This window comes from Dipodomys merriami, unplaced genomic scaffold, assembly GCF_024711535.1.
Source record: "Dipodomys merriami isolate MVZ:Mamm:240054 unplaced genomic scaffold, mDipMer1.0.p SCAF_116, whole genome shotgun sequence".
Classification (NCBI taxonomy): Eukaryota; Metazoa; Chordata; class Mammalia; order Rodentia; family Heteromyidae; genus Dipodomys; species Dipodomys merriami.
The window spans coordinates 2647777-2663092 of record NW_027202449.1 but is presented as its reverse complement, the minus strand read 5'-3'; the positions used below and the strand labels follow the sequence as shown (position 1 = coordinate 2663092).

The 15316-nt window shown below is 46.8% G+C and overlaps 1 protein-coding gene across 2 annotated transcripts in view; it reads left to right on the top strand.

Moving 5' to 3' along the window:
• The window catches only part of LOC138822875 (cadherin-13), a 715907-nt gene that overhangs the window by 435390 nt on the left and 265201 nt on the right, over positions 1 to 15316 (top strand). The window lies entirely within an intron of this gene.

Genomic DNA, 15316 nt, shown 5'->3' with positions numbered 1-15316 from the left:
CAAAGGACACAAATAATCGAATCCACCAATGAGCGCTGAGAGCCCACAGCGCACCAGCGTCTGTCTACGTAAGTCCCGGGCAGCGTCGTAGCCGGAGTCTGATAGCATTAGGCCTCCATCTGCCCCCAGGCTCCTCCCCTACATTCTGAACACTGGCCTAATGCAGTTCTAGAAGAATTCTCCAGTGCTTGTTTTTTTAAAAAAGTTCTGTATACTGTTATTTTTTTTTAATTTCCCCCACTCCTTTCAGAAGATAAATTCCATTTCCTTACTCCTAAGGGAAAACTAATTCCAACATAGGCCATTTGTCTTTGGTACCTTAAGATCTCGATAATTTACTGCAAGTTTATTTTTATTGAAAATTATGTAGATATTATTCAGAAATACCATTTCCAACTATGCAGCACACTTAGGCAGAGTATCTCTTAGAGCTTTAATACGAGCGCCGAGGATCCACGCTGGAGCAAACGCTTCTCTAAGATACGGCATTTCTTCTTCTTTTTAAATTATTCACTGCCTTTGAGATCCTCACCCTCATGCACTATAAAATGCTGGAGGATTAAGATATTTTCAAAATGGAGATGGTGTTATAAGTCATGAGTTGTTACCATTTGACTGCAATTCAAACTCACGGCCCTTTCTATCGCTTTTATGATTAATTCAGGAACAATCTGCATTTAAAATGCATTTTAGATGTTTAACTTGTGAGGCCAAATAGGCTTAATTTGAGCTTGGTAGAAGCACTTCAACCTCTGAAGCGTGTGGACAGTCAGGCTGTCCTCCCCTTGATTGCAAAGCCTAAAAAAGGATCCAGATGTTAAAATAGAATGGTTTCTCTGATCCATTTATCAGAACCTAAGAAGTGAGTAATGCTCCCAACACACAGAGGTACACACACACACACACACACACACACACACACACACACACACACACACACACACAGGCACACGAATTCTGTGCTCTCGGGAACATTTCAGAAAGAGTAAAAGCAATCGTGTCTTTAAAATTCACCGTGTACCTAATAAAGACATCTGCAGGAGATGTAGATGAACACTCACTGAAACCAAAATTTTCCATACTTTAGTTTAAAAAAAAAAAACTAGTTCCTATGCAAACCATGACCAGCCTGAGAAATCACACTTCAGAGAGTAATACTGGTGAGAAAAACATTGCATTAATGGATCTGGAGACAAGTGGTCAGCACAGAGATGTTTAGTGGGTGCCTACATGGTTAGCCATTCCAGAAAGACCACTTGGGACCCAGATTCTGACGTCAGTTCATGAAGAAACACAAATTCACACCGCTTCCGTGAACAGATGGGAAGGAGTCTCCTCTCCCTGTCCTGTTACCCAGAACCGGGGAATGTGGACATGGAGACTGCAGCTGAGGAAGGAGCCTGGTTTTGTTTTCCCATCTAAGTGTGAGCTTCCCTGGTCTTCACTGAGATGCGATGTCTTGAAGGGCTTGAAATCTGGGAAAACGTGATTGTGTGCGTGGGTTTTGATCCCCAGCGCCATCCCTGGGTTGGTTCGAGGTCAGTTGTTAGCTGGACTGAAAGGGAAGACTGTGTTCTTTGTCATCTGGTTCACTGGAGGGTTTGGTGAAGTAAAATTTCTTAGAGAGCAATTGCTCACCAATCTCAGTACGTGTTTAATTTCTTTGTTGTTATTGTCAAGGTGATGTATAGAGGGAGGGGTTGCAGTTACATAAGTCGGGTGGAGAGTACATTTCTTTCTGGGCAACATTACCCCTTCCCTTGCTCCCTCCTAGTTTTTCAATACGTTTTACAGGATGGAACACTCACCCTGGTGAGCACTTTTCTCTCGTGCCCTGTAGAGTAGAGTTTTGGGTATCTCCCTGTCACAGAGAACTAAGTCCAGCACCATGGAGGCCTGGGAGCAGGCGGGGGGGGGGGGGGTCCTTGCCTCTAAGTTCAGCTGTGAGGGACAGGTGCATCTTCCTCTCACCTTGGCCAAGAGCTTGCTTCTTGAAAGATGGCCCATCATTGCCAAATGCCTTGAGTGTATTGTTGCTAGCCTTCCCGTGACGGGCTGAAGAAAGACTCCGAGGCCCAGTGCCAGGCTGGGCCCCACGCTTCACCTCTCCCTCCAGACCCGCCCCCATCCTCATCCTCTCCACCAGCCATTCCTGCCCCTGTCACTCCCGAGAGAGCCCAAGAGCGGTGTCATCCGCACGGAGCGCAGGAGCAGACCGGTTGTAAGTTACCTCTGTGGAGAGAGTGCGGTGGCTCAGCAGCTAAGTTGGAAATAAAAAACAAAGATAAATGGGAGGAGGAGATGAGCTGAGTGAGCTTCTGCCGGGGCGCTCTGTCACAGCCGGTGAGGGGAGAGGGGAGAGCTCTTCATAAACAGAGTGTACACCAAGGCAGTTAATAATGTTTGAAGACCCCAGAAGAGCCTCTTGTCCTAGTCAGATTCACGAGCCTCTCTTCCGCCTCTTGCTTCACCACCCAGGCTGGGCGTGTTGTCATGTTTCCAGGGCGGCCAGCGGAGGGCCGAGAGCAGGGATCATGCCACCTTCCACAGGCAGAGCGGAGATGATCCACCAGCCACGGTGTGACCAGCCCTGCTGGATCATACCCGGCTCTCATCCTGCCCAGACTCCTCTTCTATTTAAACAGAAAGTCTATCCAAAGATGGGCTGAGATGTTCACGTTCGCTGTCCATCACCCCCACAAAACTGTGTTGATTGACTCTTCTCCTTGCGTGCCTGACAGAGAGTGGTCAGACCTGCCTTGGTGGTGGGGGGAGGCAGGGGGAACCCCCAGAGTTTACACCTCCCCTTACCGTCTCGGACAGAGATCACTGGGGGTAACAAGACTGTGGGTAATTGAAGCTCTAGGAAGCAAAACTACAGATAAGAGTGGATTGTTTTGGCATGGGAATATTCAAAGTAGGACTGCAGGCATGGGGCACCATTGGAATGATGGCCAGTTTCTCTGGACCTCAGAAGAAGTGAGGGCTTAAAGGCTTTCTTGGGCCAAGGCACCTCCTGAGCACTGTGAGCGCTAGCGTAGGCCTAGGCTTTGCTTTTTGCAGAGAGAGAGTAACTTGGCCAGCTGTGGATGCTTCCTTTCATTGACTGGAAGTCTTCTCCCCCATGGCTTCATCATCATCTTAGGAAAGGCTTTTGTGGGACGGCACAGTTCACGTCTCTCTAGACACCGGAGGCCTCTGAAGTCCATCCTGGCTTCTCACTGCAAATGAGAGACGTGCGCGTCGGGCTGTGCCGGGAGAGGCTGTATTGATGACTGTCTCTTGTTCTGCACTTTCTTGCCTTTTATTGCCTGGTGATCTCTCTGCATTCTCGTCTGTGGCTCTGTCTTGACTGATAGTGTTTGTTTTAGATTTGTGAACTTCAAGAGGGCCGAGATGGCACGCTTTAAATGGGCTTTACTGTGTTGGCACAGCTCTTTGTGAATAAAGAACCGATCGTTCACCCAACAAACTCCTGGCAAGTGGTTAGTTGTGGGTGAGTGTCCACAGCACATAGCAACTACTCAAGGGCGTGGCCAGGAGGTTTCCTGCTGCCCCAGGACTCTGAGTGGTGAGAACAGAAGGGTGGAGTTGGCGCTCCTGGTGGAGTGTCCTATCTTTGCTGCTCAGCGTTTCCATCTACTCTCACCAAACATGGACAGCTGACCAGGGCTCCTCGGAATCCTAGGCAGCCAAACCACTGGTAAATGAATGCTGTGTGCTCAGAGGACCCCAACGCTGCTCTCGGCTTCACTAATTTTCTAGACAGTCACAGACTCCCAGTTGTGTCCATGGCTGAGATTCATGACAGAGACGGGACAGGAAGCAGTTGATCCTTCACAGAAGAAAGGGGAGGTGGTGGTAGGATGGAGGGATACCTCATATGGGGGTGGCCTCTCCACAGAACCACCCCCCAAGACGTAGTGCCCCAGCCACAAGGTGTGACAGCACCAGTACCCCGTGGGGACGCTCAGGAGAGACTGGGCGTGCAGGGCTCGTCCTGGGAAGGCTCGGTCCGGTGATGCTACAGACTGATTTCTGGGAGGAAGACTGTGTCACATCTGTTTGCACAGTTCAGACATGGTAAGGTTCTCTCCCCCGAGAATGGGAGGTGGGGACTTGCTCCAACCCCACCTCCCATATGCCAGCTGTCTTTTTAGGGACAGCAGCCTCAGGCTGGCCACAGCGGCTCTTTCCTGTACACCAAGTCAAAATCAGCAAAACACCACCATCAGAGAACTTTTGAAAACCCTCATCTGACCAAACTGAAGCTGGTTTCTCGCCCTAGAGGCTCCTTCCCTGCCCAGCAGCACCATGCCGTGCCCAGTGCAGCATCTCGGATGACCTTGGCTGTACAGGGGGCATCTACGAGAAACCGAATGTGAAACAGCATCTGTCCCTTTCAATTTTGAAATCAGACGCTGCAGAGAATCCGGTGCGAGAGGATACTTTCTTTCGATGTTTATGAATTACCTCTTACACTTCAGCACTGACACATAATTGTTAATTTAAGTAATGCCCCAGTCTCTGATCAGAGGTTCTAAGAGGAAAATTATGCTGAGAAAATTGTGCCTGCCCACTCCGGAATGGAAAAACCCAGGGAATCCATTTAGACTTGGAATTATTAGATGCGGTCTTCATAAACCTATAATCAAGAGGTCATCTGTTAACTAAATAATTAGATTTTTCATTTGAAATGCAAATCTGAATTGTTTTTCCCCATGTAGGGGACATAACAAAGGTTAGATCTCAAGCTTTGAAATATAATTTAAATGTATTCTCAGCATATGAAAAACCTAATCTGATTCTTATGTCACCAGGAAGTTTTTTCTTTCCCAACCAGAATTACTTCTCATCTATTTTTATAATCAAGTCAGTGATGGACCTGGGCTGGGGAACATCTTTCTCCTCTAGCTGCTCCAATTTTGGAATCACTGACAAAAGAGGAAGTTGATTTCCACTAGCATTTCCAAAAGGTAGATTTAAACAATCACTTATGGGAATTCTTTTTAATTTATTGTTATTATTGTATTTATTTTATTATGTATTATTATATTTTATTATGTGTTATATTATTATATTCTTTATTATTTTATTAGCTGTTATTTATTACTACATTATATTATATTATTATTATTTATTATCTTTAAATAGTTGTACCAAGGAGTTTCAATTCAAGGTGTCAGTTTGTGAGTACAATGCATCTGGATCAGATTGCCCTATCTGTCATCCTTGCTCATCTCTCCCAAACCCACCATCCTATCAATGTTCCTTGTTCCATTTTCATACACACACACACACACACACACACACACACACACACACACACACACACACACACATTGAATACATCCACCCCACCCCAAGTCCCCTCAGGAGACAAACCAAACAACCCTCAACATCGAACCCAGAAATCAAGAGGGGCCTACATGCTTCCAAGGCTGGATGCAGCTCATACTGGGTACTTCCCACGGACAGGTGTGTTTTCCAGAGAGTAGCCGTTGTGAAATGTCACCTGTGTGCACCATCTCTACAAGCTCCATTTCTGAAGTCTAGGAAACCCAGGCTGTTAAGTGAAGGGAGGGAACAGGGGAAGGTGAGGTGAACCCAGGGGGAAGACCTTCTTCTGTTTTCTGGGGGTGGGGCCTGTGAATCAGCAGGGTGAGCCTCAGATCCCAGACCCCCATGGTGGATGTACACCATCCTTGGTGAATCCTTGGTGAAGGTCACCAGGCACGGTACTGTAAATGGTGGTCTCTAGCCAGATGATTGGGGATCACTCTGAGCAAGAAAACAATGTACCCCCAATCCAAATGCCTCCAAAAGACCGGCCCGGGGCTGTCCTGCTCCCACCAATTGAGCTTAGCCTCTCTATGCCCAGTACTTGATTTTCCATAGCAAACTATGTGCCAGCAGCACCTGTTTTAGATATTCATTGGCCAGGCTTGGAAGAGAACGTGGTACCCTGTGACATACCAGCCCAGAGGTTGCTGTGTTGGGGCCCATTTAGCCAACTCTCAGGTAATAGCTATTGGCGTGCCTTTGCAGCCCTGTGTTCATGTTTGTGGCCACGGCAGGATTGTTTGTTCCAGGGGAACAGCATACATGTCCCCCACCATGTTTGCAATATGTGGTAGAGTTTGCAGTGACGTGATTACTCTGCTTGATGCAGTCCATTAAAACATCACCAATCTATCTGGTTAAATCCTCACAATAACCTTCGCATTGCTGTCTGATGAACAGGTTAGGCTAACAGATGCACAGAGAGGTAAATGGAGCCCATTGCCCATGTGTGGGAGAGCTCCGTGCCATCCAGAGGTGGACGGGAGAACTGGCCAGGGGCATTTCTTCCAGGCGGGGCTGTCGCTGTCCATGGTATATACCCTGAGACAGTAGTATTAGAAGTTGTGATGGATTGCACTTTACACACTTCTTCTTGGAACGCACAGTATTCAGAAACTGAAAATGGTGTTAGATAACATCCACAGAAAGAATTCGACAGGTCCAGCATCCTAGGAAGTGAGAGCCTCCCAGTATATGATCTGTACAGCTAACTGAATAACATCTGAATGCCAAGTTCCGTCTATAAATGTTGACAATCTCTCCCCATACCTTTGTATTGGTAAATTGTATTGGTAATCAACCAATTTTCTCTGTGATAGGAAGGTAAGATGCAGATTCCCAAGTCGACAGAAGTAAACCCATCAGTCAGGGATATTCAAGTAAGAGAAATTAGGAGATCTCACTATGTCTGAGATGACATGATCTGGGCTAGACACTTCCATTCATCTGAAGACATACTAGAATTGCCACCACCACCGAATTTATTTTGGAATGGCCTGATGAGCAGTCACAAAGCCATTTCCCCTCTTGTTACTTTCCATCCATTAGGCTACAGATCTTCCAAGAGTGCTTGATTCATGGCTACTGCCATTCCAGGCGTGGGGAGAGCAGGAGAGTGAAGCTGGGCAAGGTCCCAGCCTTCATGGCTGCATCCCAGTGAGTGAAGATACAGGACCATCCCAATGTCAAGTAAAACTAGAATTTTCCAGGAGTGGTGGGTCCCAGAGAAAGTGAGAGGGAACCATGTGAAAAGATGGTGGGACTAGGGTCTGCTTCAACAGGGCTGTTCAGAGAGAGAAGGGCGTCGGATGGAGATGTCCTGGCAGGGAGGTTTGGAATGATCAAGAAGGGGTTATTGGCGGTGGAGATCTAGCACCAGAGGGGGGATGGGATTGGTTAGAAAATATATCCAAGAGGACGGTAGCCCCAGGTGATGTAAGGCTCCAAGGTTCTACCTTGGGGTCTATTCTAAGTGCTTACAGGAGCTGCAAGAGGATCTCAGGCAGAGTAGAGACTTCTCTAACTTCTATCCACACGCAGGGGCTATTTATAGAATGACAGTCGAGGCTGTGTTCTTTGTCTTCAAGTGATGTGTCACCCACTGAAGTTCTTTGTGGAGAAAAAAAGAAATCAGTGACATTGTTATGCAAAAATGATAATTTGGATTTCAGGGTGAGTCCCCAAAGAGGGGTGTTGAATTATATATAGTGTGCATTATCCATTTAAAACTCAGAGGAAGTGACTGTTAACGTGAGGATTCTCATCTTTCTGATAGGATAAATGTTCGTTCCCCATTCCTCCCTTAGTCCCCAGACCACCCACTCTCCATATTGTCAGCCACTGTCACCTAGGAAGAGATAAAAGATGATATTTCACCCTCAGAGACCCAGTGGGTGGGTGGGGGGATGTTCTGTCTCGCTGTGTCCTAGTTGCAATACTTTGTGAGAATTTCCAGGGCTGTCATCAGGGGAAACTGGAAATAGGGTACGAGGCTCTCTCTAGTCTGTAAAATACATATGCTTCTGTAATTATCTCACAACAGAAAGCTTGATGGAAAAAACAGTAACTTATTTACTCCAGTGATTTGCCAGGCATTCGGCATCATGTTGAGTATTTCATATGCATTATCCCATTTCATCCTTGTGAGAAAGTTGGTAAGTACCAGCGTTACCTCCATTTTTGCCAAAGAGAAAACTGAGGATCCTAGAGGCTGAAGTGTTAGCCTGGCCTGTCGATGGGAGTGAGGAAGCTAGAAGTGGCTCTAGGATATTTCCCTCAAAAGCTGAAGTTCTCAACCACACAGACAACCTTCTTCCCGGGGCGAGAACTTCCATCTCTGCTATCTTTATGCTGGTAGAACTGGCAGGTGTCTGAGCCCTGATCACAAGGAGGAGGGAGGCTCAGCAAGCCAGGAGAAGCGACACCTGTCTGCTGGGGTGAGCGTCTGTGGCTGTTGGCCCAGGCCTTGTTGAGAAGTCAGGCCTGAGATCTCGATGGCTGGATTTCATCTTCCCCTAAGGACCACTGGGTGATAACGGCGGATGGGGAATTCATGCCGATGGACCAGAGGCGTATTCCCATAGAACCAGGCTCCCGACAGAGTCACCTGACAGGGCAGCAGAGTCCAGCAGAGACCAAACGGAGCTCTCAGATTTTTAATTTGTAGCCACCAAAGGATTGCTTTTTTTTTCTAATTCCTACAAAGACCCTGAGAAGCCAAAAGTGTCCTTCATCATGTATTCCTTGGAGTTCCTGAGCACCTTGGAGTTGAAGCTCTTCTACTCCCCCCCTCCCCCTCCCTATTACCTCCCTAAGCTTTTGTGGTTAGCTTACAGAGAAGCACACACACACACACACACACACACACACACACACACACACACACACACACACACACACACACACACACACACACACACACACTTACTCCAAACACATTTTTATTTTAGGGTTTGAGGGGCACTTTTAAAACTTAAAGAGAACGTTCTAATTTCTCTTGATGTGTTTGCTACATCTTTAGGCAAGAATTTATTAGGGTATTATGGTTAATATAACCACGGCCATAACTACCTAATGAATGCAAATGGGGAAAATAAGATTTTATTAAGCAAGGATGATCATCTGAGGACAGTTACAGCCGGGTGCCGGTGAGGAGTGAGCGCACCTGTGAGTCCCACCCTCCTTTCTGCTGCTGAGGATGCCAGGCGCTGACGGGACTAAGCCCAGAGCAGCCATAGCTCAGCCCCCGGTGCATAGCTCGGCGCATGGGCTGCCCCACTGCAGGGACTGAGCGATGTCTACCGACCTTGATATTGTTGTTCCTGTGGGAGGACACCGATGACATTTAATGTATAGGAATGCTACTCTTATCCTGTACTGTGAAGCTACCCTACACACCCTAGCACTGAAGAGTCAGCCCCAGATGCCAGTAGAGTCAAGGGTAGGAACTCTGGAGGTAATTATGCCAATGCAGGATAGGCATACACACACTTGTTTTGGCACCTTACCTCTGTCCTTGGGTGAGTCGACCTTAACTCTGAACACCCAGGTCCTCATTCTTAAATGGATCCAGTCATGGTACCAGGCTCACGAGGAACTTGAAGAATTCTGAACCATGCACAGCAGATTCTCAGCAACATGACCTGGCACAGAGGAAGTACATGACAGCCAGCGGGCCTTCTCCTAGTCAAGTGACTAACTAGGATACAAGCTTCAAGCAAAACTTCATTTAACTTAGAGAGGCTAGAACCCCTCCACACGGAGCGCTTGTCCATGTCCTGACATTGCAAAAGGCCTCCCATGTGGGTGGGTGTGTTTGGGGGCCGGGGACCTTGCTGTTTCTTGCTGCTGGAGTGGGGTGCCTGACAATGGTTTGGCCCATAGGCTCAGCCTCATCTGCCTAGGTTCTTCTTCTTATTCATCTTGATCACAGCAAGACACAGTCTGGGCCTGGGGCCTGGGGTGAAAGCTGTGGGGTCGTGTCTGGAGAAGCAGCTCGTGAGCTCCAGGCGCTGCAGGTTTGAGATGGAGAGGCAGGCTGCTCGGAGGTGTTGGATGGAGCGGGCTGTGCCTCAAAGCCACAGCATATCAGAGCATGGGAGCCAGCTGACTCCGGTGGAGTCAGGGCTGGCATCGAGGCATCAGCTGTGTGGGAGGCATGCAACTCTACCAAAGCTCACCCCTCTTTGAGTGTTAGCCTGTCCACCTGGGGGATGAGGGCCAGAGCCACCATGCTGCTGTGTGCTGCCTGGAATCTGATGGCCAGTCATCAGCGGTTACTTGAGATGGGAGACAGGGTTTCTGGCAGCACAATCCATCCCCAGAATGGTTTGGGATCGAGGAATCAGAATCCTAAGTTGGGCACCAATGGCTCAAACGAGTAATCCTAGATATTCAGGAAGCTGAGATCTAAGGATCATTGTACAAAGCCAGCCGGGGCAGAAAAAGTCCATGAGACTCTTATCTCCAATTAACCACCAAAAATCCAGTATAGCTGTAGCTCAAGTGGTAGAACACTAGCTTTGAGTAAAAAAAAAACCTAAGGGACAGCATCCAAGCCCTGAGTTCATGTCCCAGTACAGTGTAAGAATATGTCTATAGAGATAGATAGATAGATAGATAGATAGATAGATAGATAGATAGATAGATAGATAGATAGATGTAAAGGTAGATATAATAAAAATCAGAATGTCTTTGAGACAGTGTTCTTCCTCATTACTGTAAGCAATTTTGCATTATTGACCATATTTCCCCTCTGTGCTCTGGCTGCCAGGACATACAGGGTCAAACAAGTGGGTCAGTCGTAATTAGAAGGGAGCCCCCTGCGGCTGACAAGCGGTCTCCACGCTGCCAGCTTTCTCTTCTCTCTGATCCTTCTTTTCACCTTCTTGTCCTCCCGCATCATTGTGCTTAGTTGTGCAAGCACCCTCCAATCCACCCTGGATTGATGAAGGCTATAAATAAACTGTAAAAACCCCAGCCCTTGGATCTGTTCAATAATTCTCCAGGATTTTGCTTCACTTTATTGTGCTGCTTCCAATTTGAGACTCGCCCAGCTTTTCCTATTGGCTGACTGTAACTATAAAGATAACTGATTTCTATACCAAGTCCAACAGGATCAATTAAATCCCTTGTAAAAATGTCCCTAGTAGGGGAAATGTTGGATGAGATGCTGAAATTCATCTGTCCAAAAGCAGAAGGGCCGGCTCTTTCTTCTTGTCTGCTGCTGATCAAAGTGTTTGCAGGCTTCTCACAGCTCTTTGCCCAAGGAGTTGGTGACAGATGGCTCCTGGTGCAGAAGGATACACAGAGCTTCTACTTTTGTTTTAAATAATAATAATAAATCCTGACTATAAAGGAAATGGGTGGTGGAAAAGATTGAGGATCCACTCTGAGCCCTCCTCCCCCTCGCAATGCTGGTCTTTGTCAGTAGAAAGGGAGAGGACAGATGTCCCTGGCTCCACGCTTCCTGAACCTTCCTCGGCTCTCAACTCCAGCAAGTCATACTTGTATTTGCATTCGACAATTAGGAACGTATGAGGAAAGTGGTTTTTCCCTCAGAATGCTAGAAAGCCTCTTGATTGTTGGAAGATGTCCTCAACGATTTGACTCTGACTCCACACAACTGAGGCTCTGCCATTGTATCCAGCAAAGAATGGCTCCTGTTTTCTGTCAACCTGATCACTTCCAGGCCTGGCTGGCTCCTTCCATTAGTTAGGACTGTGTTTGTTGGAATGTCAACATCTCACCCAACCTGTCTCAAGAATTAGATGAATAAAGTTTAGGACAATGGGGGATAAGTGCGAGGAACTTTATTCAAAGACCGTATCTCCATCTGCTACTGTTTGTGTGTCTGCTCTCCTAGTTCTGTGGGTTCTGAGTTTAGGAGCTTTGTTTTGTTTATATACCCTGGATTGTGCTCTGATTGGCTTCCCTTATGCAAATGAGGTGTAAGACAGTGACCAATAGTAGGCCCACAAGTGACTCCTTGTGGGCCTACACTGGAACTGTATGTAGTCCACAATTGGGTCTATTTCCTGTATCACCCCCTGCACACACGGAACTCGAGGTGTTTGGAGACAAGACATTCTGTACTCACCAGCTGGGATTTTGAAACAGTCTTGGATTTTCTGAGCCTGGGCTCAGCTGGCCATGCCTTTCGCGGCATGAAGGTGCCCTGGACCCTGACTAATCTACCTCCTTTTTAACTTGAATTTAGCCTTTCATGATGAGCTGTGTGTCATAGAGGTGGCTGCCATCAGAGCTGGCTACTGGACCAGGAGCCCAACATAGAATAAAAATGATAGATGAAGGATGAGTGATTTTGAAGGAAAAGTACAAGGTATAGAGGATGGGCTAGGCATGGTGGCCTTTTTAATTCCAGCTACAGGGGATGATTGTGATTCAAGGGCAGACTGAGAAATACTACTATGAAATCCTGTCCGAAAAACGAACTGAACACAAGAAGAACTCTGGGCAAGGCTCAAGCGGAGAAGTCTTGGGCCCAATCCTCAGGAATGCCAAATAACAATAAGAATAACAACAACAAAAGCAGCAATGATGGAGGATGGAGAAAACAAAGGGGGTTTTCACAGACAAATGAGTAGAATGTACAAAGGCCAAGAGGAAGGACGTGACAGCAGTTCGGCAAATCCCAAGGAGCCCAGTGAATCCATCTGCATTTTCTTAGCTCACTACAGGTAAAATGGTAGGGTAAGCCATTCATATAAGGAACGTCAAGCAGGTTCTGAGAGCTAAGCTTCTGCAAGGATGCTACTCTCTCACTCTCTACCTCTGACAGCTCTTACATTGTACCCTTGGCCCCCAGATCTCTGAGGTTGGGACTGCCAGTGTGTTATAAAAATTAAAAAGTTAACCAACAAAATGTTTCAGAGGCTGGCACCTCGGGGAGAAGCACACACCAGCCTGGCTGATTGTTTTAAAGATTGAGTCTTGAATATTCTTGATTAAATGTATGAGGTGACAAATTAAAGTAGCCCTTCAGAACTGAGTACAAATGGATGGGTATTTGGGGCTATTTTTTAAGACAATGACTTATACTACTAATGTTCATTAAAATGAGTGAAGACATTGATTTAGCTGGAAGGAAAAAAAAATCATCATTCTCCAGAGCCTCAGCCAACCTCTGACTGTTACAAAAAAAAAAAACCCCACTAATATTTTCAGTAGAAGAAGCCAAAAAAGGATGTGTCTTATTTGGAATTTCAGCACCCTTTTGAAAATAGCCTGTTTAGACAGTCCTGGTTTCTGGTTTTTAAGATAAATCTTCTTACTGTAACCAAAAAATTAAGGGTCAAGGATGCTGGAGGATGTGTAGTCTGCTTCGGCGGCTGGAGGAAAAAAAAAATGATAAGTGCCAGTTAAATCCTAGCACTGAAAATAAATAATACTGCAGCCAACCAAGACGAGAAGCATCTGTAAAAGCTAGACCCTGCCACGTTCTGCATGATGTGTGGCTTTCTGTACACCGGGGACCAATGGTACATCTCAAATGAGACCAGCACATAGATGCCAGGGACAATTAACCGAGCTGTAGCAGCAAACCCATTAAAGGCAAGAAGAGAATCTGCCATTCGGAGACATTAATTTAACAGGACATCATCAGGGCTGTTTATACGTGCTCACCGTGGTGTCAGACATTCTGCTCTAATTGAGTTAATTAAAAGTTAATGGCATAGAGCACATCCCGATACTATAAGCGACAGGTATGTGACCAGTACTCATACTTTATCATTTGCATCAATCTTTCACTCACCATTAGCTTCCAAACTTCTCAAAGATTCATCCCTCATCCCTGCTTCTCCTTCCTTTGAAGAGGGTGAGCGCTGTTTCATTTGATAGGTAAACAGAGGAGCTGCAAAGATCAAAGGAGGCTGTGTTCTGTGTGTGACATGTATCACCCATCACCGCCCGCCTTGGACTTCAGTGTCTGGGCGGGAAGAGGACACGTGTAGCCTCTGTGTGGCTGTGCAGGGCAGGGAGGTGGACGTGCCTGCCATTGCTCATGGTGAACTTGGCAGGGACAAGGCAACAGTGAGAGTGAGAGGTTAGGGCAGTGGTTAAGAGAATGCTTGCAAGTCAGATAGACAGTGCTGTGCTGACTGAGAAAGTTACGTAGTCTCTCTGAGCTTCTGAGACGGTGTCTGGTGTCCACATAACTGGCCCTTCTCCAGAAACAGCCAGAGGTTGCTCAAAGGCACTGGATATAGTTGGATGTCTTCCATTTTGGTTGGATGATACCAATTACAGGCAAGGGTTTTACCCATGGCTCTACCTCGGCATCCTTGTCTGGGGAGGCTATGGATGTCTTTTTATCTGCTGGCTTAGCTGATTCGTTTCCATTACCCAGAGGTATACAGGACAGAATTATGTAGAGCACAGACAGAGAAATGATCAGAACCCACTTACATAACGCAAGGCAAGGGCTGACCAAGCAGCTCCACAGAGGGAGACAAAAACGGACCCTGAGCCTCCCCCACCGTGGAGGGGGAGGACAGACAGACCAGCAGCTGGCTCACCTCCCATCTTTTCCATAGCACCAATCAAAAACAGGAGGAAAACTTCTCCTAAGGCCACAATCTAAGAGAATTTGTTCATCGTGGAACCTGATGAACATAATCCTTGAATGACTCGATCCTCTGAAAGATAAATTGGTTTATTGTTTCAAGTTGCACATGGCATCTGACTGTACGCACAGGCTGGCCTAGAATTCACACTGGAGCTCAGGCTGATCTCCGACTTGTGATCCTACTGCTCTGGGATTACAGCCATGTCTTGGAATATTTAGCTCTTTCTCAGGACAATTCTCAGTAATGATCAAAGCTGGCTTTCAAAATCATGCATAGTGTCCATAATTGTTAAAAAGTTGTATTTACCTCTCAGCTTTTTCTTCCTGAAGTGCATCCACTCTCCAGATAAACAAGAAGAGCTCCCTCCTGACCACCCACACTCCATGGTTGCTCTCTTGCTTTTCTCCTTGCTATTTAACACGTGGCTGTGACCTATAAATTGCCTTTATGATCAGAAAGTGAATTGTGACACCAAGTTCCAAAAATGCTGATCCAAGATGTTAGACAAGAATCTATTTCTACAGAAGTACTTTAGGTGCAGAATGGGGATGTGTGGGGCTGGGTGTCTGGCATTCCGGAAAGGATTAAGCTTTTATTTCTTTTCAGTGTCTGTTGCTCATCCTCTCCTGTCTGCTCTGCTGTGTGTGCCGGCTCTTCCTGGGGTGCTCTGGGAGCAGGACACTTGTTTGCTCATGAGCATGGGCTTCAGCACCATGGATATACGTTTGAGTCTCCTGAGATCCAAATGAGCGCATGACACAAACATGCTGGTCACCCGGCTACCCCAGGATGGCGTTTGAACTCAGAGCTTTGCACTTTTGCTGAGCTGTTTTCTCTCATGGCTGGCGCTCTATCACTTGAGCCACACCTCTGCCAGATCACAC